General features: G+C 42.3%; 1 protein-coding gene across 1 annotated transcript in view; it reads right to left on the minus strand.

Annotated features, from left to right (window-relative positions):
• PASD1 (PAS domain containing repressor 1) overlaps positions 1 to 22,481 on the minus strand; it is an 87,829-nt gene extending 65,348 nt beyond the window's left edge. The window contains exon 1 of the mRNA XM_056858997.1: positions 22,446 to 22,481. The gene's annotated coding sequence lies outside the window, so the exon portion shown is untranslated. The remainder of the gene's footprint in view (positions 1 to 22,445) is intronic.
• Positions 22,482 to 23,603: the final 1,122 nt, after the last annotated feature.

Raw genomic sequence — 23,603 nt, forward strand, 5'->3', positions numbered from 1 at the left:
TGGCAGTGCTTGGAAAACTAATTTGTCAAACAAGGTCTTTGATATTGCTCACATTAGCACAGTCAGCAGGAGGTGTCTGTATTAATCTTTTCTGTGCTTTTGTACCAGGGTTGTTTTCCCTTGAAGCCTTGTAAATAGTTGTTGTATATCAAAATTTCCTTTCACTCCATGTATTACATACACAGCTGGGAGCTTGTACAGCACAGAGGCTTGGCCCTGGAGGAAGTCACCAGCTGAAATCTCACCTTTCCCACCATTGGCCTATCTAACAGGGCTGGTGTAAGGATCGCTGGGATAAAGATTGTGAAAACTCTTGAAACAAACTATATAAATGATAAGAATTATTAGGAGTCCAATATGACATGCCATCTTTAAACAAATGCATTTAAACATGTGTATTAATTAATGGAGGGTGGGAAGGCAGCATGGTATAGCCCGAGCTTGTCAGATCTTGGAAGCTAAGCAGAGTCAGTCCTGCTTAGTATTTGGATGGGAGGCCACCAAGGAATACCAGGGTTGCTGTGCACTGGCAAACCACCTCTGTTAGTCTCTTGCCTTGAAAACCCTATAAGGGGTTGCCATAAGTTGGCTGTGACTCTTCGACACTTTATGTGTGTGTGTGTTAAGTGCCGTCAAGTCGCTTCCGACTCATGGCAACCTTATGAATGAAAGTCCTCCAAAATGTCCTATCTTTGACAGCCTTGCTCAGATCTTGCAAATTGAAGGCTGTGGCTTCCTTTATTGAGTCAATCCAGCTCTTGTTGGGTCTTCCTCTTTTCCTGCTGCCCTCAACTTTTCCTAGCATGACTGTCTTTTCCAGTGACTCTTGTCGTCTCATGACGTGACCAAAATACGATAGTCACAGTTTAGTCATTTTAGCTTCTAGAGTCAGTTCAGACTTGATTTGATCTAGAACCCACTGATTTGTTTTTTTTGGCAGTCCAAGGAATCCATAACACTATCTTCCAACACCACATTTCAAAGGAATCTATTTTCTTCCTATCAGCTTTCTTCACTGTCCAGCTTTCACACCCATACATAGTAATAGGGAATACGATGGCATGTGTTAATCTAGTCTTGGTGGCCAGTGACACATCCTTACACTTCAAAATCTTTTCTAGCTCCTTCATGGCTGCCCTTCCCAGTCTCAATCTCCTTCTGATTTCTTGGCTGCAGTCTCCCTTTTGGTTGATGGTGGAGCCAAGGAATAGAAAGTCTTGAACAATTTCAATTTCCTCATTGTCAACCTTAAAGTTGTGTAATTCTCCTGTAGTCATTACTTTTGTTTTCTTGATGTTCAGCTGTAGTCCTGCTTTGGCACTTTCTCTTTTAACTTTCAGCAGTAGTCGTTTCAAATCTTCACTATTTTCTGCCAATAATGTAGTGTCATCAGCATAGCTCAAATTATTAATGTTCCTCGCTTCAATTTTCACTCCACCATCTAAATCTAATCCAGCTTTCCTAATTATATGTTCTGCATATAGATTGAAGAGATAGGGAGATAAAATACATCCTTGTCTGACACCTTTGCCAATTGGAAACCATTCCGTTTCTCCATATTCTGTTCTAACTGTGGCCTCTTGTCCAGAGTACAGATTGCGCATCAAAACGATCAGATGTAGTGGCACACCCATTTCCTTTAAAACCAGCCATAGCTTTTCATGATCCACACAGTCAAAAGCTTTGCTGTAATCTATGAAACACAAGCTGATTTTCTTCTGAAATTCTCTCGTATGCTCCAGTAACCAGTATATTTGCAATATGATCTCTAGTGCCTCTTCCTTTTCTGAAACCAACTTGAACATCAGGCATTTCTCGTTCCATATATGGTAACAGCCTTTGCTGTAAGATTTTGAGCATCACTTTACTTGCATGAGAAATTAATGCGATGGTCCGATTGTTGCTGCAATCTTTGATGTCTCCTTTCTTGGGAATTGGAATGTAAATGGATCGTTTCTAGTCTGGAAAACAAAACATTGTTTTGTTTTCCATTATCTGTTGGCATATTCTTGTCATGATTTTGATGGACTCTGTTTCTGTGGCTTGGAATAGCTCTATTGATATCCCACCTGCTCCTGGTGATTTGTTTCTCCCGATTGCTCTCAATGCAGCTTTCACTTCACTTTCTAAAACTGTAGGTTCTACTTGAAAAGATTCTTCTTAGAATCTTTTATCCTTTCATCTCTTCTGTATAGTTCTTCAGTGTATTGTTCCCACCTTTTCTTTATTTTGTCCTGTTCAGTTAATGTATTTCCATGCTGATCTTTCAGCATGCCTAACCGTGCTTTAAATTTCCCTTTGATTTCTTGGATCTTGTGGAACAGATCTCTTGTTCTTCCTTTTTTGTTGTTCTCTTCTATTTCTTTACACTGGTTATTATAATAGGTCTCTTTATACACACACATTAATTAACGTATTGCACAATCTTCACTCTCGGTTTCAAAAAAGAACCAACATGATCTTTATAGAATGTACCAATAAAACAATTACTAAATGCGCTACAGCGGATAACATAGTTTAATATTAGAACATTGGTGGGGGGAGAACATTTCAGATGCTGGAAGCATGAAAACCACCATTTACATGGCACTTTTAAGTGTTCAAAGCACTTCACGTATGTTATTCCATTAATCTTTACAAAAACTCTGTAAAGAAAGTTAGTAGCATTATTATTTCCACATTGCAGGTGGGAGGGAGGGAGAATCTTGTGCCTTGCCTAACAACACCTACAGAGTTTGCAGCAAATCTGAACCAGAGACTTCCTGGGTCATAGCTCTGCTTCTTACCCACACAGTTAAAACTGCTTTCAGAGTTCCAGTTAGTGATTGGTTTCAAAAGAGGAAACCAATTGCAAGAGACCAAAAGCAATGTCAGGAAATACTGCACAAGCAGGAGAGGGTCAGGGAAGAAATCAAAATCCAGAAGAAGAAAAAAGTTTGTGAATCACAACTAACCTCAATTTTATAACTTTTAAAATAATAAATATATGTAAACATATATTTCTTATCTGAAGAAGTGAGCTGTGACTCACGGAAGCTCGTATACCCTAACTGAACTTTTGTTAGTCTTTAAGGTGCTACTGGACTCTTGCTCTTTTCTACTACTACAGACAGACTAACATGTTATGTAAACATATATAACACAGCAAACCTTCCAAATCCAATTTACATTTGGGCTTGGAGGTAACTTTCAGAATTATTCATCAATTATTACAGCATATTCTCCAGTGCCTTTTGAAGTTGTCTTTCAGAATTTTCATGAACTGCATTAGAATATTGTTGTCTTAAAAGTACTTCTGCAAGTTTTATGTCCTTTGTTGGAAGTAGAGCCAGTGTTGTACAGTGGTTACAGCGTTGGACTAGGAAAACGAAGGTTCAAATCCACACTAGGAAAACGCAGGTTCAAATCCACACTCAGTCATGATGACACTCAATGATGAGCTTGAGTGTCAGCCTATCCTACTCTCTCAGCCTATCCTACCTCACAGGGTAGGAGTGAGAAGAAAATGGAGGAGAGAATAATGTGCGCTACCCTGAGCTCCTCAAGAGGAAGTGCAAAAAATATACTAAATAAATAAGTAGGAACATCTAGGAGTAATCTTGTAATTAATAACTGCTGAAAGATTTGTTTAAAACTGGGCTTTCCCCAGAAATCTGTAGAAATATACAAATTGCACATGTATATTTACATATATGATGCTATATTAAATTTATTATTATGTTATGACACTGGAGTCAGTTGTACTTCACAAACAATTTTGTTCTGTCAAGAAAAGTGGCCAAAGATTCAAGGGCCCCAGCTTCAGACATGTCGATTTCCCTATATTTTCTAGGTTCAAATACCATGGCTTAAAGAAAAATACAAAACAATAGATTGAAGGGCAGGTGCCAGAATATGTCTTGTGCCCATCTGTAGCAAAAAAAAAGTTGGGATACTCTGTGGTTTTTGTTTAAGCACTCCATTTGCAAAGAACCTCATATTTTTGGCTCTAGTTTTTAAGATGGGGGTTTCCACTTAGCCAATCAACAAAAAATTAAGCTTGACTATAGCCGAAACAAAGTGACGTCAGATACTTTCATGGTGGCAAGCTCTATCAGTCACCAAATAGAAAAGCATTTGGTAGATATCCATAAGAACAGCTATTCAGTTTTCTTTTCTAGCTAATTTTTAAAAAGCAAATACGGCCATCAGATATAACTTGGTGATAAAGTTCTTACTCATGCTTATGTTCCTGGGACCTGAGGCAATAAATACATCTGAACTGCGAACAAATCAATAATCTTCCAAAAAAGTAACACTCTGCATACTTCCGTAATCTCTGAAACCTGAATAAGTTAATGATCGGTTCCTTGTTGCTCTCTGATCTTCACGGGCGTGTTTCACAGCAAAGTATCTACAAGCTTCTAATACCAGGAAGTTATTCTAGGGCAGCAGCACTGCTAATGATTTCAAGGCTTATCTTAAATAATAAAAGAATCCAAGCCAATAACCACAAATGAAAAATCAACTTCATGTACACATGCAAATGAATCCTGAGAGCGCTGGAATCAAGCTGGAGGAGAGGGGCGTTAAAGCAAGGTCCCCTTCAAAAAACAGTTTGAGATAAAACTCTAAAACTTGGCTGATCAAAGCGTAGATCCTCCCTGTACATTTTAATGATATTTTCTGTGAAATGACTATTAAAATTATTCAGGAGCAAAAATAACCAAGCCAACTTCATTCTCGATGTTTAAGCTCTATGCATTTTAGTTCACGTGAAAGAAAATTCCACAGTGCTGCATTTTCTGTTCAAGGTGGATAAATAAGCCCAGAAGTCTGAATGAATTTGAAAAGGGAGCCTTAAAGCTCACTATTCTTTGTTAACCTCATTTGGCTTGCCGATTCTGAAATGATCCGTTTCACATCTGTTCTGCAGCTGGGCTCACAGTCATGCCCCAATGACCTCACTGATGCCTTGAATATATTCTTAAAGCTGATGGAGAAAGGGTGGAGGGATGAAGAGGAAGAAGTGGATAAGCTGACATGTGGCGCCAGAGAGAGGACTTCAGGATGCCCATGAAATGGGGGCCGAGGGGAGAGACATAAATAATGGAACGGAGCATGGCTGTATACAGGAGCATGGCTCTATACATAGCCTTCAACTGGAGCAACAGCAGGAAAATAGAACCAAATCCCATAAAGATATGTTGGGCACAAGGAAACCAAGGATGCACACTGGTGAGCAAGAATTTATCACCAATTCGCCTTTTCTTTGCAAACTGCTCAGCACAGGTGAGGGAGAGGACCCACCAGGCATAGGATTAGATGCAGCCAGCTTTTTAGATCCATCTCACCCAATTCTCTTCCTTACTGCAGCCCCAGGGCTTTTTGTCAGAGCAGGTCCCAAGACGCCACAAGCAGAGCATATTTGGTGGTCAAAGGGGACCCCCTCGCTCCCTTTTTCACCAGCCAAGTGAATCACCCGCAACCAGAAATGAAGAAGAGCCAAGGAATTATAAACAGGAGCTGTTAACCAGACTACCAGCAGCCTTTTCCTCCATCATCATATAGGAGAGAGCAGGGAAGCTCAAGTGACCCCAGGTGAACTTAGCCGGGGCCCTCTGGAGCAAGTGTCTGTCTTATGCCCCATCAAAGGTACTAACCTCATAGCTGCCACTTCTCCTGTTTCGGCATATATCGAGCGCATTTACTTGATTCTGTTTCATGCTATTTTTATTCAGGCTAGACTAATCTCTGACCAAGCTGCTTCTTGGCTTACGATTCAAATCTCAATAAGTAAATAATTTTTTTCCAGACATTTTAGGACCACTGAAATGATTCCCATCCTGGTGGTTAGTACTATTATTAGAAAGCTCATTGCTCAGAATTATTTCAGCAATCCCCAGCACATCTATCTCCTGAAAGAATAATTTTCCATCCAAATATATATGCATCTGTCTCCTGGACCCAGTCTGCCAGCCTCACCCCACCCACCCAGGTTTAAGCAGCCAGGAAGGGCAAGGGTCATACAAGCAGGTGATAGGTCTCAAACTTCCAAGAATCCCATCCATATACTCAGACTGGACAAGCTGAAAGGTATCCCACACAACTGGACAAACTGGCACCCTGGGACCATCCAATCCTGTCACTGCTAACGTGGCGTCCAAGTCTAAAAAGATGCGAGAAATTTTATACACAAAGCGTTTAGCAAAATGATTGCAGCAGGCTGCAGAGCGGCCCACCTCCTTCATGTAGGCCAGAACACAATAAGAAAGGGGTGTCGAACTCAATTGTTACGAGGACTAGATATGGCATAAATGTCACTCACTTGGGCCAGGCCATGCCTTGCCAGCCCAGATTGAGAGTGGGGGTGTGTGGCTGCCTCGGCTGGCTCGCAGGCCGGATAAGAGCTCTCAAGGGGTCAGCCTTTCCAGTTGTTTTATGTTACATACCACAGAGTGGTGCTCTGGAAAGAGGATAGGAAGGTTCTGAAAGACATTGCCTGCCTCTGATCATCCAGCCCTCAGGCCTTATGTTTGACACCCCTGCAATAAGCCTCTGATCACTTGGAAGAATACTGCAGGTCTACACCATGCTGACACAATGCTTGCGGAAAAACATTGATTCTTCACAGCCATTACCGCCACGGTGTAGGCTTTAAAATGAGTTCTAGTCCATTCCCTAACCTACCTAACAGGGTTGTTGCAATGGTAAAGTGGGAGGGGACTATGTACACTGCCTTGTGCTCCTTGGAGAAAGGGAAGAATAAAAATGTATTGATATGTAGCAAACAAAATGTGTTTTCATGCAGTCATTAGGAAGCAAGGATTAGCTGTGCCACGTCAAGTGCACTTTGAGGAACATAAACAGGTTTACTAGAGTGCACTGTGACAGCCAGTACACTGTAGAGTTTAGAGCACTGAGCAGGATAAGCGACAGCCAGTTGAAATCTCCCCTCCTCGGTTGGCTTTGGGACAGTCACTCTCTCTCAAGTGTAACCTACTTCACTGGGTTGTTGTGAGAACAACATGAAGGAGGGGGGAGAACCATACAAGATGCCCCGGGCTTCTTGGAGGAAGGGAAGAATAAAAATGTGGCAGATGAGCAGGTAATGTAGGAAGATGTATCAATTAGCATTGTTATGGGAAGGGGGATTTCTTTTTCCAAATTTCACTTTGTTAGATATGGCCATTGATTCCTCTTACTCTTTTTTTCTCTTTTAAAAGTGGTATTTCTCTTTCATTTCTCATTGAAGAGAAATCAATGCACCTTTTTATACGGTCAGCCTTTCCAGTTGTTTTATGTTACATACCACAGAGTGGTGCTCTGGAAAGAGGATAGGAAGGTTCTGAAAGACATTGCCTGCCTCTGATCATCTACAGAGTGAAATTCTGAAATTTTTCAGTTTCCTTTCTTGCCTTCCCTGTCTTTGAATTTCTCTTTGCTCAAAACAGAATTGGCTAGAAACAGACTCCAAACTCCTAAAAAAAAGGAAAAGAAACGGATTGTTGGATTTCAGGGGGAAAACTGGATAAAGAGGAATCAAGAGAATTTCTCTTAATGGCACAAGTATCACGACTCCTGAGGATCAGAAAAAACATGCTTCAGCTTCTCTGTAGAGCAGCTCCTGGAGTTTGTAATCAAAAAGCTTGATACGCACTGGAATATTTACAGGTATATGCTTTTCCCTCCCCGCATTCATTCATTCCATAGCTACCTAGCCCTCTGGCAGATTTGTTTCCTTGTTTACCAGGGACAAGGCCTGCCATGTGATAAATAAAGCAAGTGAAAATATTGTGGGCAAAATAAGCCTCATCCATTCTGTTATATGTGGGTCACATAACTAGAGCAGCCTCAAATGCTGGGAAAGACATTGGCCCATGGCTTAGTGCTACAACTGCTGTATAGTGCCAAGCAGCCCTGCAGAGTGTGAAAGAGTGGCCTGTATCCAACCATACAGTTTCTCTGACAGAACAGCATTTTCATTTGCAGAAGAGTGGGGTGGCAGTTTCCACTAATTTCCTCCTGCCACTGTAGACTCCATTTTGCCCTCTGGGCTGTTCCTGCTGACCCTCAGAAACAAAACTGCAGGGGCTCGGCAGGCTCTGGGGAAAGCGAGAAATTCCCATTCCAGGAGGTCCATAGATTGTTGGAAGCATGCCTTTAATCAAGAAGTGTACCTTTCTATAAGGTAAAATTCCTTTCACTTACCACTGAATAATCACAACAAACTACCAAAAATAAGGTATTACGGTGTTAAAAATTTCCTAAGGAAGAGACTACAACTTTACTAGTAGCTTTGAATCCCAACAGCTCTCATTTTAACAGCTAAACCAGTATGTAATTTGATGTGATTTTAATTGTTATTGGAATCTGCTATGAGCTGCCCTGAGCCTGACTTGGTCTGGAAAGGGAGGCACAGAAGTCAAAAGCATAAATAAATAAAATAAAATACCCCAAACTTCTGATAGCGAAGGCATATTTTTCCTCATTGGAGGCACATTTCACTCATGTACCTAAACTACCCATGTTCAGAGAAGAGCCCATCTGATATAATTCTGCATGAGCGACTGTTCTGGGCAGACCTCCTATTTTTTTTTTATTGTTTCTTTTTATACAAATTTCAAATATATATTTCTTATTCTACATACATTGTTTGTATAACATACTTTTCTCATTCCCTTCCATCCCTCCCATCCCCCTCCCTAACCCCACTCCTTCTCCTTATATTTTTTAGTCTCTTAACCCCAGCCACGGGCACAAAGTCTGGATCTTCCACCGAATGTCTTTTCTTCCTTCCGTTGATATCCACTCTAAATAGGTCTTCCATCTACTCGTGATTTCCCTGCTCTTGTCTTCCCATGAAGTCTTCTTGCGCATCATCTCGACAATATCCGACTGTATAAATTCAAACAAATAGTTGTGCCAGATTTCTATAGTTTATTTACTTTTATCCTTCCAACCCAGAGCTATTACTGCTTTGCTTGCTAATAACATAGCCTTGAATATGGCCTGATCCCTCTTGTTTACCCCCAAATTCCCTGTTGTGCTCATTAACATTAGGTTAAAATCTATGGTTAAAGATACTTTACATTTTCTCCTTATAATTTGTAGTATTTGTGTCCAAAAGACCCTAACCTCTGGGCATTCCCACCACATGTGGGAGAATCAACCCTTAGATTGTCTACAGTGCCAATACATGGGGCTTAGTCCTGGAAACATTGCACTGGTGTTTTATACCATTTTGTAAAAAATTTATGTTCCAATTCATTGAATTTTATCACTTTTATTTCCTCTAGTCCTTTCATAATTTTACCTGCTGTGTTTTCTGATATCTGACCTTCCTTACTCCAAGTTTTTTGTAAATATGTTATTGTCTTATCTTTATTTGAAATCATTTTCCTGCTGGGCAGACTTCCTAGAGCAGAAAAAGATCCAGAAATGCAACGGACAGCCTCGCTTAAGGTGGTTTCTGTATCAGGAGTATCTGCTGTGTTTCTGTATCTGCTGTGTTTCTGTATCAGGAGTGACCTAACACTCTCAGTTGGAGGTTCAATTATATGCAGAGATGCAGCAGGCAGACTCCTCCTTGAACAGACAGTATGGGATCACAGGAGATTTTAATCATTCAATTTATTTTTTATTGCAAGTTTGAAGGCACCTAGTGTGCACTGACACACAATTTAAGCACTGCAATGGCCTGACTACATAGCCAGTGTCAACTCCATGAAAGGACTTCATCCAAGAATGCCTACACATTGCCACAGGATGAGTTTTTCTTATTGTTGTGCTCTGTCATTAATTTCATTGATGGCAAGCAACCTTCATGAAAAATATTCCTAGAAGGCTTCTAGATCTTTCTGTAATCTTCCTCTAAACTTTCAGCCCTATTAGCCTGTGCACTGAAACAGCAGCTCACAAGATTTGAGCCTAAGGCCACATTTAGATCTCATGAACAAACCATAGTTTGTTCACGACAAGCCTCAAATCCTGGTTTATGCTTCCCTGCCTCCTCCCCTCATGCATGGTTTCATCTTAAACCAATTTGTCATGATGTACAAACTTCAACAAATTGTTTCTTTCTCAGCAGCCAGGATCCCATGTTACTGTTTAATCCTGGTTTAGAATCCCTGTTACTTACAAATAAACAAACCCCAATTTGTCAGGAAGCCTGCGTTTCAATGTCACAACAAACTGGAGTTATATCAAATAGTTCTTTAACCAGCAGCTCTTCTATTGTGGCTCAGTGCAAGTGGGGACAGAGAAAGGAATATGCAGTCCCAAGAATAGGCCATGATTTTAGCCTTGTTCACATCATGAGTAAATTGCAATTGTTACTGGCATAAGAATGTAGTTTAAGCGTCCCAGTAATATTTCATGGGAGGTATTGCTTCAAAGTGGTAAGCTGCAGTACTGCAGTCCAAGCTCTGCTCACGACCTGAATTCGATCTTGACAGAAGTCGGTTTCAGGTAGCCGGCTCAAGGTTGACTCAGTCATCCTTCCAAGGTAGGTAAAATGAGTATTCAGCTTGCTGTGGGTAAAGTGTAGAAGACTGGGGAAGGCAATGGCAAACCACCTTGTAAACACAGTCTTCCTAGTAAATGTTGTGATGTGGCGTCACCCCATGGGTCAATAGTGACCTGGTGCTTGCACAGGGGACTACCTTTACCTTTTTATTGTTTCCCTTCCTTGGCTTTGCAGAACTGTAACATGCGGGTGGCTTAGGGGAGAAGAGTGCAAGGCCCTGAATAAGGCTGCCAACTGGACAAGGGGGAAGGGCCCTGACCCTTAAATATTTATTTGGAAAAAATTTATGCCACCTCTCAAGGAACCTGCCAGAGGCAGCTTACAAAATAAAAATAATAAAAACAAAACATTAAAAGATATTGATTAAAACCCAGCATTAAAAAAACTAGCCAAGCACAAAAACGTAACCATAAAAACAGACCACAGACAGCTTAAAATAACAGTTTCCACACTAAAATATTGTTAAAAGTTCAGCTTAATTAAAAACCTAGGTGAACAGAATTGTTTTAGCCTGGAGCCTAAAAAGAAAGCAATGTAGGCACCAGGTGAGCCTCAAGTGGGAGGACATTCCGTAAGCAAGGTGCCACTACAGAAAAAGTCGGGTCCCTGGCTGCTGGCTGCCTCACGTCTAAAGGTTGGGACACAGAGAGCAGGGCTTGAGAGGTAAATCTTAACTGGCAGGCTGGACTATACAGGAGAAGATTGTCCTTCAAGTACCCTGGACCCAAGTAATTTAGGGCTTTAAAGGTGAAGTCTGTCTTTATTTCATCTGCTAAAAGCCACAGCAATAACAATTCAATCAAAATAAAGCCAAAACAATTCCAAACATTTTCATATGAAAGATTAAAATACGTAAAGTTCATTTAAAATATCTCAAAATAAAACCACCATACAATCCAAATGGCTAATGACCCAGAGTAGAACAGTCAGTGTGCAGGTAAACCATGCCTCATCATCTTTATCTTTATTATGGCGGCAATAAAACCTGCCATTCGGAAAGTAATCAGCAATTAGCAATACTAATTTATCCTGATCTGCCCTTCCTGGGAAATGAGATATAATGTTCCTCAGAAATCTTTTACGCGCAACCTCAAATCTCGACACTGGAATGTGACATGGGACAAGTCCTCAATGGGCCTACAGTCACAGGGGGAAACTCTTTCACTATATGGATTCCCATTGAAATGGCCTTCTATTGAAGGCCTACAGTCACAGGGGGAAACTCTTTCACTATATGGATTCCCATTGAAATGGCCATTGAAATGGCCAGAAGAATATCTAGGTGTGCCATAGTGAACGCCTTTCTATTATACTCGTAATTCACAGTGTCAGTAAAGTATGTTGGCAGACTTAGGGGAGAAGGAAGTAACTGCCTGTGAAGGAGGGTTGTTCTCCAAATTCCTACTAATCCCACATTAGTTTGAGGAGTCTGGTCTAACAATCTTTCACAAAAAGTCTGACTGTATGAAAGCCAACACTCCTCAGGTATTCTTCCGAGAATCCTAGGTTAGCCACTAAGCTCAATGCAAAACCACAGCCATGACTTAGCCTTCATCTCCCCATATGTCAAAAGTTAGGAGACTTAGAGATGTACAAAAGAGAATTTTCAGCCAATAATTAACGGCTGCTTTATAAATAGGGTTGCTAACCCCCAGGTGGTAGCTGGACATCTCCCGCTATTATAACGGATCTCCAGGTGACAGAGATCAGTTCACCTGGAGAAAATGGCTGCTTTGGACGGTGGACTCTATGACATTATACCCATTGAAGTCCCTCCCCTCCCCAAACCCTGCCCTCCTCAGGCTCCGCCCCCAAAATCTCCAGATATTTATCAACCTGGAGCTGGCAACCCTATTTATAAACCAAGGTCATCATTGTGCTCAGAAATAAATGGGCAGCCAGAGGTTTTATGAGTGGAAATGGGCAGTTAAAGATTTCATGGCATGAATGAGGTTAAATATCATCACCTGATAACTGCTTGCAGAGCAAACTGGTATTTAAAAAACAATTAGAGTTTAAAAGTTGGTAACTCTAGCCCTAGATAGCTCTTGTGTGATCCAAAAAAGTGCCAAAATGGCTCCAGTGTACCTATTTTAAGGCATGCAAGGCAGAAATGCATAGCTGTGCCCCCCGATTTGCAATTAATAAGATGCAGCAATAGCTGCAGTGCAAAACTGTTGAGTCTAAAACAGTTCCTGGCTGGCCGACCCCAGTACTGAACCAAACCCCCCCCCCATTCATTTTTGCAGTTAGTGTAAAGGGACTGTTTAAAATAGAGCTCTAATGGAAAGCTCATTAAGTAACATCTTGTTCATTGCCAGCAGAAAAGCAAACCAAGAATGTATGGGAAATGTATGTATCATATACAATGCAGAATTATATGTCTATAATTATAGAACTATAAATCATCAACAAACTACCTATATAAATAATCCATATCAAACATCTTTATCACAAAATGTGCAACGGTAGGTCTGTATTTAAAAAGCTTTATCATAACAGCATTTGCAAGCCTGTCTTGAATTAACCTTTTGGAACCTAAGAAATTACCTGACATGACTATTCATTATGGCTAATTATAATTTTAACCACTACATAACAAAGGCCTTGGGCTTTGATGTGCCTTGTTTAAATTACACATATCTGTCTTCCTGCAGTTCTATTGCATGGCTGGGTGGTTAATCAGACCAGTGAACTTACAAAATATATGACTCAGCATAGGAAGAACATCAACAGGATCTATTTCTTTTAATTTCCATAATTCACATACGTTGAAGATTTATAACAGAAGACTCATGTTCCCCAAAGCATCAAGCTTCAGCTTTAGGCAAGGGGACACTAAAGGGTCAAGGACATATGAAATCCCTAGTTGGGGGCCCCTCACCTACCAAATCTTGCCATCATATCTGTCCCCAATTCCAGAAAAACTCAGATTTTCAGGTTGGTAATTTTTAAAAAGCATGCAAATTTAGCACACTTTTCACAGAATTCAAATAATCTTTAAAGCACAGTAATTTCTCAGTAAACAAAATTGGGGGGGGGATCGTGCCAAGTATAATAATAAGGCAACCTATTTTTCTTGCACTATCCAAATAACACTGTTTCCCCCAGCTTAAACGAAGACAGCTGTGTATTCCATTTAGATGGTGAAGGGGAGAAATCTCTTTTGGAAAGAAAGCTGCCTTATACCAAAACAGGCCATTTATGTATTTACCCTAGTATGGTCTACTCAGACTGGCGGTAGCTCTACAAGAACTCAGGCGAAGGTTTTTCCTTGCCTGCTGATATTTTTCATTGGGACATTCTTTTTTTAATTGGAAATCAGGGATATTCCCCATGCAAAATTGTGCTCTACTACTGAGCTATTCCCCTTCCCCTCCATCCATATGCCATAAATATTCACTTGAGAAATGGTCCAGAAAGCATTCATTTGTGTGAAAATACAACTGCACAACACTGTCAAGGCCAATGAGACACTGGACGATCATATGCATAGCAAGGAGCCAGAAGCAGGAGTTAAAAATGTCTGTGACCTTTAACGAGAGACTCCCGGTTTCTACAAGATTTCCACAGCATCAGAGAATAGAATGTAAGTTAGACCTAGCCCCTCCACCTCTTTCGCTCACATTTTTTATCCTCGCTCACAAGTTGTGTGTGTTTGTTTATGGCCTTTGCTAGATAAAAACTGTGTGCTCTAGAAAGCAGCTACAGGTACGTATTAATGTACTGTCTTTATCAAAGAAACCTAGAAGATGTAGGTTGCTCTCACAAGATTTTTAACCTTTGCAACCTAGCTAGAGATAGAGAAAAACACAGCTAGAGTGCACAGAGAATGAATTCATTTCTGGCTCCAGTGTGAAGTCAGAAATTCTTACAGATCTCAATCCAACATGCACAACTGACCATCAGCATGTAAGGAGTGGTCATTTACCTAGTAAAGCCATAAATCTTTTTTTTTAACCTTTAATACACTACTGCCCGCCAAGTACACAACACTACAATAGAATGCTCCCCAAGCCATAAGCAGAAAAGGCAACCTTACAGGTATATTTGTGAAGTATGTGTAATGATGCAGATTTCAGGCATACATTAAATGAGATTCTTGAGCCTGATGCCCATTAGCCAACTGCTTAATGTTAGGTTTGATTCCTATTTGCTGTGTGCCAATTTTTTAAGGGCCTGGGGGAGAAATCTACGACATGGGATTTTATCCTCAGCGAGCGGTGAACAGTATAACTCTTCTCTGTTGGTTGTCAGAAGCCACTGCAAACAAAGAGAAGGGGCTGCTAAAAATCTTAAATGCCCCCTTTTCCTCCCAAGTTCTGAATGCCCCCCCAAAGATTTGGAGATCATCCCTTGGGAGACCATATGGCCCCCAGTTAAGAACCACTGCCCTCAATGGCCTTGAAATGATCACCTGATCCCATATAAGCTTCCCTGTCACCAGATCATCACTAGATGCACACCTTACCAAATAAGCACCGGAGACGTTTTGTGCTGCAACCCACCCCTACTCTGTGGAACTCCTTCCTCACATTAATTCACTTGGCATCAAACTTACAATTAGGTAACCAACAAAACATTTATTGTTGTTCCCAGCTTCTTATTGTTGCTGTTGATTTATCCTCTTTCATCCAAGACTGTTGCTGAGGTCCATGAGTGTGTATTAGCCATGGTGGCTGAATAGAACTTCCATGTCCAGAGTAACCCGCTGGATGCCCCTGTTGCGGGCCTCCTGGGGCATATGCCTGCCTCTAGGAAACAGGATCTTGAACTAGACATGCTATTGGTCTGATCCAGCAGGATTTTTATGATGTCCTTAAGAGAGTCTGTAGTGAACAACGTTGAGCTTAGAAGATTGGAATGGAATGGAAATATATACAGGGTTGGATCCAGCCAGCTTTTTCATTCAATCTCACCAAACTCCCCTCCTTACTACACATGGCTTTTGTCTACATGGGTCTCATGATCCCAGCACAGCCTTTCTGGTGGTCAAAGACCCCTCTTCCTTTTTCACTAGTGGAAAAGATGGTTAGATCCGACCCATTACATGTGACTTAGTGGTAGAGCATATGTTTGGCATACAGAAGACTGCAGTTCACTCTTGGCATCTCCAGATAAAGAATCACAAGTAGAAGAAGCTGGGAAAGGCCTTTCTCAGCTTGAGACCCCAAACTGCCCATCAGGGTAGACAATACTGAGCTAAATGGACCAATAGTCTGATTCAGAATAAGGCAGCTTAGTATGTGTACACATCTATATCTGAAAGAATAGCTATATTGGTAGTGTATGTATTCTGGTAGTGTAAGTCCATATCTACTTAAACAATCACTTGAAAAAAATCTTATTTGTAGTTTCAGCAAACCGAACCACCTTGCCACTCAGTCATGACAGAACTCAGTACTGCCAGAAAGAGCCAGTTCAACATGAACACTCAACATGAACGTTTTTTGTGTTAGTATCGTCTGTGGTTAGATGTCCACTTATTTAGCAAAACAGAAAAGAGATGGGGGAATCCATAAACCTACTCATTTTCTGCAGAGATGGATTCGTATGACAAGTGCTGATTTATGCAAACGCTGTCTAAAGGGTTAATTAACAATGCATCTTCTGAGAAAGACACACTTCTTAAAAATACACAATGGGAAATTATGCTCCTAGTTTTATTAGCAACAGTAGCACATTAAATTACGATCTTCTGATATCACGTGATTGGTGCACATCAACAAACTGACTTGCAGGTAGGTAAACTACATTTCCTCTATTACTTTCTGAGTAATAAAATTACAAATTCTACCAAGAGGACAAGATTATCACATGTGGAATCTGTGCTGCAGGCTAGCAATCACAAGCTGCTTTCATTCCTCTAGAAGAAAGAGGAGGCGGTATACATTCTACATGTACAATTCCTAAAAAAAAAAAAACCGCTGAAAACATCACTAATGCATAATCCACACCCAAGAGCTTACATGCTCCGCAGGCTCTGCCCTATTCTTGTCTCTTTTAGGACAGCGTGATCTCTGCTGAAGGAACAGTACATTTCTAAATCCGATGAGGATTTTTTTTCTCTCTGTCCCGCTTTGCACATTTGCCACTCAGCCAAGCGGGAGTGCAACACAAAGGCAAAATAAGCCCAAAAGGCTAATACATGAAGCCACATTTAATTCTTGCAACTATCTAACGCCTCACTATGCTAGGCAGAATATGTGACACGCAGCATGAAGAGTTAATGATCTCACTTTTGCAAGAGGAAGCACAAAGTCTGCAAAACATTTCTTAAAGCCTAAGTGGGAAATAAGTGAAGCACAATCGTCTCTACACAGAAATTACATATATCTTTCAGAGAACAGGAGGCCATAATAGGCTTATATGTAGGAATTCAACTGGTAACCTATGGAGAGTATGCAATCTCCTTCAGGTGACCAGGTGGAGAAGCTTTGGAAGTCAAGAACAGCACGGAAGTAGAAATGACTGGCAAAGGAGGGGAAACACTACCAATAACCTAATACTGTGCCTATTAAGTCCAATTGAGTTAAATAGGAATTGCTCTCACACAACTATGCATGGAATTAATAGTCTGGTTGCAAACAGGACAAAGATCAAGATTTATCTGGAATAAGATATGGACTGAAAAATCAGGGGGAGTTATAGAGGTAGAAGAGAGGTGAAGGTATCCTGATCAGACATCCTGAACTTAAAAGTAGAATCTTATACACCATCATTCTCCTAAAGAGTCCCTGAAGTCAATAACAGGAAAGCTTTCTGTTAAAAGTTCAGCAAACTTTCAGTTCCCTTCTGAAGTATCTGTACAAACCAAAAGAACCACAAACTGTGGCCACAATAATAGGTAACATAATTCCAAATCTCCAATACAAGCTGGTGAATCTGCAAAATACTGTCTGTTGTTTATATACAAATGGGGAAAGAATTTGATCCAATAGCATTATTGTAAGCCACCTTGAACCAAGAGGAAAGGAGGGATATAGAATCATAAAAGTTGGAAGGAGCCATACATAAATGTTTTAATAAACAAACAAATATTTGGTTGCTGCTGTCAGGTGATAGGATAAGCATATAAGGCTACAATTCAAAATAAACACAAGAAGTATTGCCTCACACAAGCTTTCTTCTCAGGAAGTGCAGGTGAGAAAGTAAACCTGTGGCTGAACTTTACTGTTCAAACCTGCAGGTGGGGCTTGCACCAACATATGCTCCTCCATACCCAAAAAACATAACACATAAAAAATCATTGTGGGGGGAAGGGAGGCTAGTTTAGATGCCTTCTCCCTAACATCAACTTTCAACATGCAGAAATTTTCCTTTTTTTAAAAAAAGAAAAAAAGAGGACCATTCAATCATGCAAGCTTCCACCTAAACTCTGAATGGTACCTACCACCCAGAGAAGGATTACCAATGAAGGGGGGAAGTTATGTTCACTGCCCTGAGCTCACTGGAAGAAGGGTAGAATAAAAATGGATGGATAGGCAGCCCATACCAAGTGGTTCCTCCTTGTGCAAATGAGGAATTATGAAGGAAGCAATAAAAGGGGTTCCAATAAGACCAGCAAAATTCCTCCAATGATTCCTCACACTCCCAACAGCACCATGCAGCTTTCTGCAGCGATTCCAAAGAAGGGTTTTCATAATTCAAAAGCACTTTAAATATATTACCAAGAAGGAAAGATCTGCAAACAAATGCTGCTCATTGGCAATCATCTCACCGCTAATGAGAATCTGCATTTAATATCATTACTCCTCATCACTTCATCTTGCATTCAACACCATATGATAGTAATTAGGAGCTTGAAAACAACATTTAATTGTAAATGAAGTTCTTTTTGACAACAGAATTGTAAACACGAGCCCTTTACAGGTAAAATGCCTTCCACTTGCTCCTTTCCAGAATTCCTAGGAAAATGAGGAGAAATCTTCCTAATGAAGATTCTTTGCCCAGCCTCATTAGAATTTCAGAAGTCTCCCAACCACCTGTTTTTAATATGGTCACAGACAATCAGACAAATGTCTCAGATTGGCCAAATAAAATCAAACTTCTTCAGTCTCATAAAGTACCCTTTACTTCTGATCACCTAGCTGGGTGTTAAGAGCTACACCCTATTCAATAAAACAGCTGGGGAGGTTGTAAAAAGATTTGGATTGAGCTGACATTAGCACAGCAAGTCATATACCCAAGGGGGAAATAGGAGTACAAAGTTCTGGGGTCATGGGGAGTTCTGGGGGCTTGAGGAGTCCAGCAAGGGGCTGCTGGGTGACAGTAGCAGCATATTTGTTCTACCCAAGCATGCAAGATCATCTGAATATTGGGGGAGCACCCCTGGGAAATCTTGCATCTGGTGCTGCAGTTGGAAATGGAAGTTGCAGTAGTGATCAGAGCAGAAGGCTCTTCCATCCTCTTAACCCACAACCCTACAGCGCTCAGCATTCCTATATCAGCATTTTTCCCCCATCGACATTAAGTTGTCCAAGCATCTATCATTCAGAGCTAGGACTGAATATGGATAAGCCAACTGAAGATGAATCCAGCCTGGAATTAAGCAGTGATAGCTAGCAGACCTTGTGACTGAGACAGAGCAGGCACATGGACTGGAAAACACATCAGTGATGGCTTCACAGCCCTGGGGACTTTTGCATCCAGTGCTGCAGTTGGAAATGAAAGCTGCAACACTGGTCAGATCAGAACACTTCCCTGTTGCCTCAGTCTATACCACTACTGCCCTTTATTTCTGATTCCAAAAGCAGCAGGGTCCTGGACAGAGCAGAGGCAGCAGAAAGGCCTTCTGATCGGACCACAGAAACTGCGGCTTTGCAACATCAGGACTAAACTGCTGTGGTGCACTTTAAGTGGGGATGGTCTCGAACATTTTCATACCGCGGATTGTGATAAAATCAGTGGCCCAATGCAATGACTCACAAAGTTTATGCTGGAATAAAAGTTGTTAGTCGTTAAGGTGCCACTGGACTCCTGTTTTATTTTGCTGCTGGCAGGGCTCACATTATACCGGTGTTCAAGCATCTGCATGTGCTAACTACCATTTCCTGGGATAATTCAGTGTTGGTTCTGTACCTATAAAGATGCCACTGTAGACCTCTGAAATGCAACAAGTTGCAAATCTAAATAAACTAGTATGTTCCCAGGATATGGGGATGGGGGGGAGGTAACGTGTACCCAGTTTTTGTGAACTGGTCCCAGATGACCCATGTGCATGGCATGTCAAAATGACAAACTAAAGAAAACATGCTCTTGGAACTTCCCTCCCAATGGCCCTGCATTTCCTTTTGGTTTCTGCCTGGTCCCACTCCTCTAGCTCTTCCTGGCTAACCTGCCCCGATGTCAAAGAATGTCTTAAAATTTGAACTCTCTAGAATCAATAGGCAACTCCTATAATATTATACCACATGTATGTATTTACATACAAAATTTGATACGCCTTTCAATACAATATTACGGAGAGGCAGGGGTTGAAATTGCTTCTCATTCTCTCTGTTGCTTCTGAGAGGCAGGGGTTGAAATTGCTTCTCATTCTCTCTGTTGCTTCCTTACTATTGATATTTATATTGCAAGCTGCTTCAGCTGTATTTTTTTTTGTTTATCCTTTAAAGCTCCCTGTATACCGTTGGCACTACGTCGAACAACAAGAACAGTAATCCAACTTGTATTTGACGAAGGGAGCTTTGACGCTCAAATAAAAAATCTTGTTGGCCTCTAAGGTGCTCAAATCTAGTTGTTCTACTGCAGACCAACACAACAACCCTCTGAAATAATAATAATATTACATGCCATTGACTCTCAAATGACTTCTTGTTGGCACAGATTGTTACTCAATTTCACAATCCTTTAATGGAAACAAAAAGATCAGACTTCCTAGTTATGAGCGCGATAAATGAAATGAAGACATTGTTTCCCCCCTATATATACAAATATGCTTCCTGTATATGGGTTATGCACCAAACTAGTGTACACCAGTTTATATATGAGAAATTATTTCCTATCCCCAAGCTCCGTTTTTGTGAATAACAATCCAGTAAAATTAGGGCAAGCCACCTCAGGTGAATATGTGAGGGATTTTTTTTTTCTGTTAAGAAACAGAACAACTCCTGACATTTCCAAGTCTGAACAAATGGAACATCCTGTCTCATTAATCAGATCAACGCTGCTTTTACTAGGCCCGGCAAAATACAGTCCATGCAATAAATAACTCTTTCCTCGTATAATACACCTACTGCACCTTTTGAAATACGTCTAGAGATGCCAAAGCCAGACTTCAACACACCCTGCCATGCAGATTTGATAAACCCAAAATACAAACTCATCCATGAAACTGAACAGGGATTTTTAAAATTTAAAACTGCAGTTCTCACTTGTTCATAAGTAGACCCATTAACGTGAGTAGCAGTATTGTATACCATGTTTAGAGGATCACTGACCGAGTATTAATCTTTACACCCTCATTCACTCATGCAAACACTCTCTCTCCTCCTCCTCCAATCATCTTATGATGGATCTACCTTAGGGACTTGCAAAACTGGAAATCTAGTAGCTCTGATTTGACATTCAGAATTGTGGAATTTTACAAAGGCCAAATGTTCTATAAGATGGCTATGACACTGTCTGAGTCACCTGGGCACAGCTTAGCAGTATGTTTCTAACACAAACCACCCAGAGGAATAATCAATATACGATTTCACCCAACCAATATTGTTATATATTAAGATCAGTTATTAAGAACAGAATGTTCCCAACATGGTCTTCTTCCACCCTATGTGTCAAAAGAACGGCAAGAACTTCCATAATTCCCTATTTGTGTAAACACTTTGCAAAATCAGACTGGGAGGGGTAACCTTTTTAATCTAGTTTCTAACTTGTACGCTGTTTCTACCATTCCTGTTCAAACAGTTAATACAGCTAGATTTCTATAATAAAAGACCAAAGCTTGGAAGATCTACATTCATGGAAATTCAAGGTAAATCTCTCTCTTTCTTAGTATTACAGCAAACAGGGCACAGTCAGAGGAACAAACTTGACTCTTCCATTATTCTCCCTAAAGACACTATCAGATCTTTTGACACTTCATAACTCCAGCTATGCATAGTATTTACCATTAATTGTGCCAAAAGCCCATGGAAACCTATCCAGACACAGGTACGCCTTGACATCTGTGTTTTAAAGGCACTTCTTCGTTTGTTTCCATGGTTTTGATTTGATTCAAAGACAATATACCCAGCAGGATCTTTGCAATGTGTTACAGTCTCCTAAACAATGTCTTCTTGAGTATCAAAAAGCTGCCCTTCTCTAGTGATTTTAATTTTAAAGAAGAGAAATGAAAGCACTTTCAGATTCAATTTGCGGTTGAAAAACATCCTCAAGTCGAAACGCATCCTTAGAAGTCGGTAAACATTTTCCAACAGGACTTGAACCTGATTTAGGCGATAAGGAAACCACTAATGCGCCACTACAGTGCCTGCAGATAAAAATTATTCTGGGGGGGGGGGCCCCACGCACAATACCTAGACCCAACCCAAACATATAAATGACATGCCTCATCCCACAAACCCCGGGGGATGACCCTCAGTCTCGGTGGCCCTGCTGATGCATTTCCTTCACCTTACAGGAACCCTCTCCGAGGTGCCTTAAGGAAGGGAAAGCCGCTTCGGAGCAGCAGGAGGGATTTAGCAGCCCCCTTACATCACAGCTGACAAAACCCAAACACTTTTTTGACACATGCTCCCAAACATAAAAGAGAAGTTCTTGGCTTCGCCCAGCAGCATCTTTCTGACAGCTTGCCGGAATCAACGCGATCTGAACAGAAATCGGCACTGCATGTGCCACAATGTCAGGGGTGAGAAAAACAAAAACAGATTTGCCCAAAAGAAAGGAGAGGCGGCCGTCCCGACAGTCTAACTGTCCCATGTCAGGAACTCACCCAGCTTCTCTCTTAAGATGATGCCCGGCCAGCAGCAGGAGTCCTCAGCTCCTTGTCAGGTTCCAGGAGAACAAACCATAGCATCTTGAAATCCTGGCTTCCCCCGTGTTGCAACAAAAAGAAAATAATAATAACAATAGTAGTATATTTTTAAAAAAAAAATCCTTCCAGAAGTGGCAAGAAACCTAGAGCGCAAGAAGCCGGAGGGGGAGGGGGCCACGCGGGTTGGCTGAAAAGAGAGGGAGAAACCGCGGCAGGAGGTTTGGCTGACTTGAGAAACTCGCCTTTGGAGCGCCCGAGCTGCCCTGGCTGGTTGTGTAACTCCGCCACGGCTCGGGGTTGGCCCGTCCTCCCTTGGCATCATCGCCCGGGCGCGCGCGCTCCCGCCTCTCCTCCTGGGTCAGTGGGACCCGGGCGCGGGCACGCCTCGAGCGAGCGGGCGGGGCGCGCGCCAGCCGACAGCTGTCGGAGGTGGGGGGGGGGGAGAGAGAGAGAGAGAGAAGCCGGCCGGCGCGCGCGTCCAAGGGGGCGGGGGGAACCAGCCCCTCGCTGCCAGGGGATGCGCGCGCGCGCTTTACCTCAGAGACCGGTCTCCGGGAAGGGCCGGGAGCGCGCTCCTTCCGAGAGAGACCGAGGGGGAGGGGGGGGGCGCGCGTTCCCTCAGGGGAGTCAAAGGACTGTGGGGGGAGGGGGGGCGCGTTCCCTCAGGGGAGTCAAAGGACTGTGGGTGGGCGGGCGGGGCGGGCCGGGCGAGGAAGTTCTGTCAGGGGCCGAGTGAGGGACCAGGCCAAGAGGGTGGGCCTGGGGGGTCCGTCCCCCGGAGCTGGGCAGGCCACGCGGCGGGGGGTTCCGGGCGGCCCTAGTCAGGGCGAGGAGGCCGGCCCCGAGACCCCAAGGGGCGACTGGCGGTGGCCACGGACCGGGGCCGGCCATGCCTCAGGAGGGAGGCGGAGGCGCCCCGCGCGGGAAAAGACGCCGTCCTCTCCCTTTTTCGGGGGGGGGGCGGGGAGGGCAGCGCCCCGAAGGAGGGAAACTTGTTCCGGGAAGGAGCGGGGGGGGCGAGAGGCGGGGGCGCGCGGCCTTGGGGGAGAGACGGCCCGAGCGGAGTCGGCCGGGCTAAAGGCGCCGGGGCCGGCCGTTGCGCGCGCGCTCCCGCGG

The sequence above is a fragment of the Euleptes europaea genome, chromosome 13 (genome assembly GCF_029931775.1).
Source record: "Euleptes europaea isolate rEulEur1 chromosome 13, rEulEur1.hap1, whole genome shotgun sequence".
NCBI lineage: Eukaryota > Metazoa > Chordata > Lepidosauria > Squamata > Sphaerodactylidae > Euleptes > Euleptes europaea.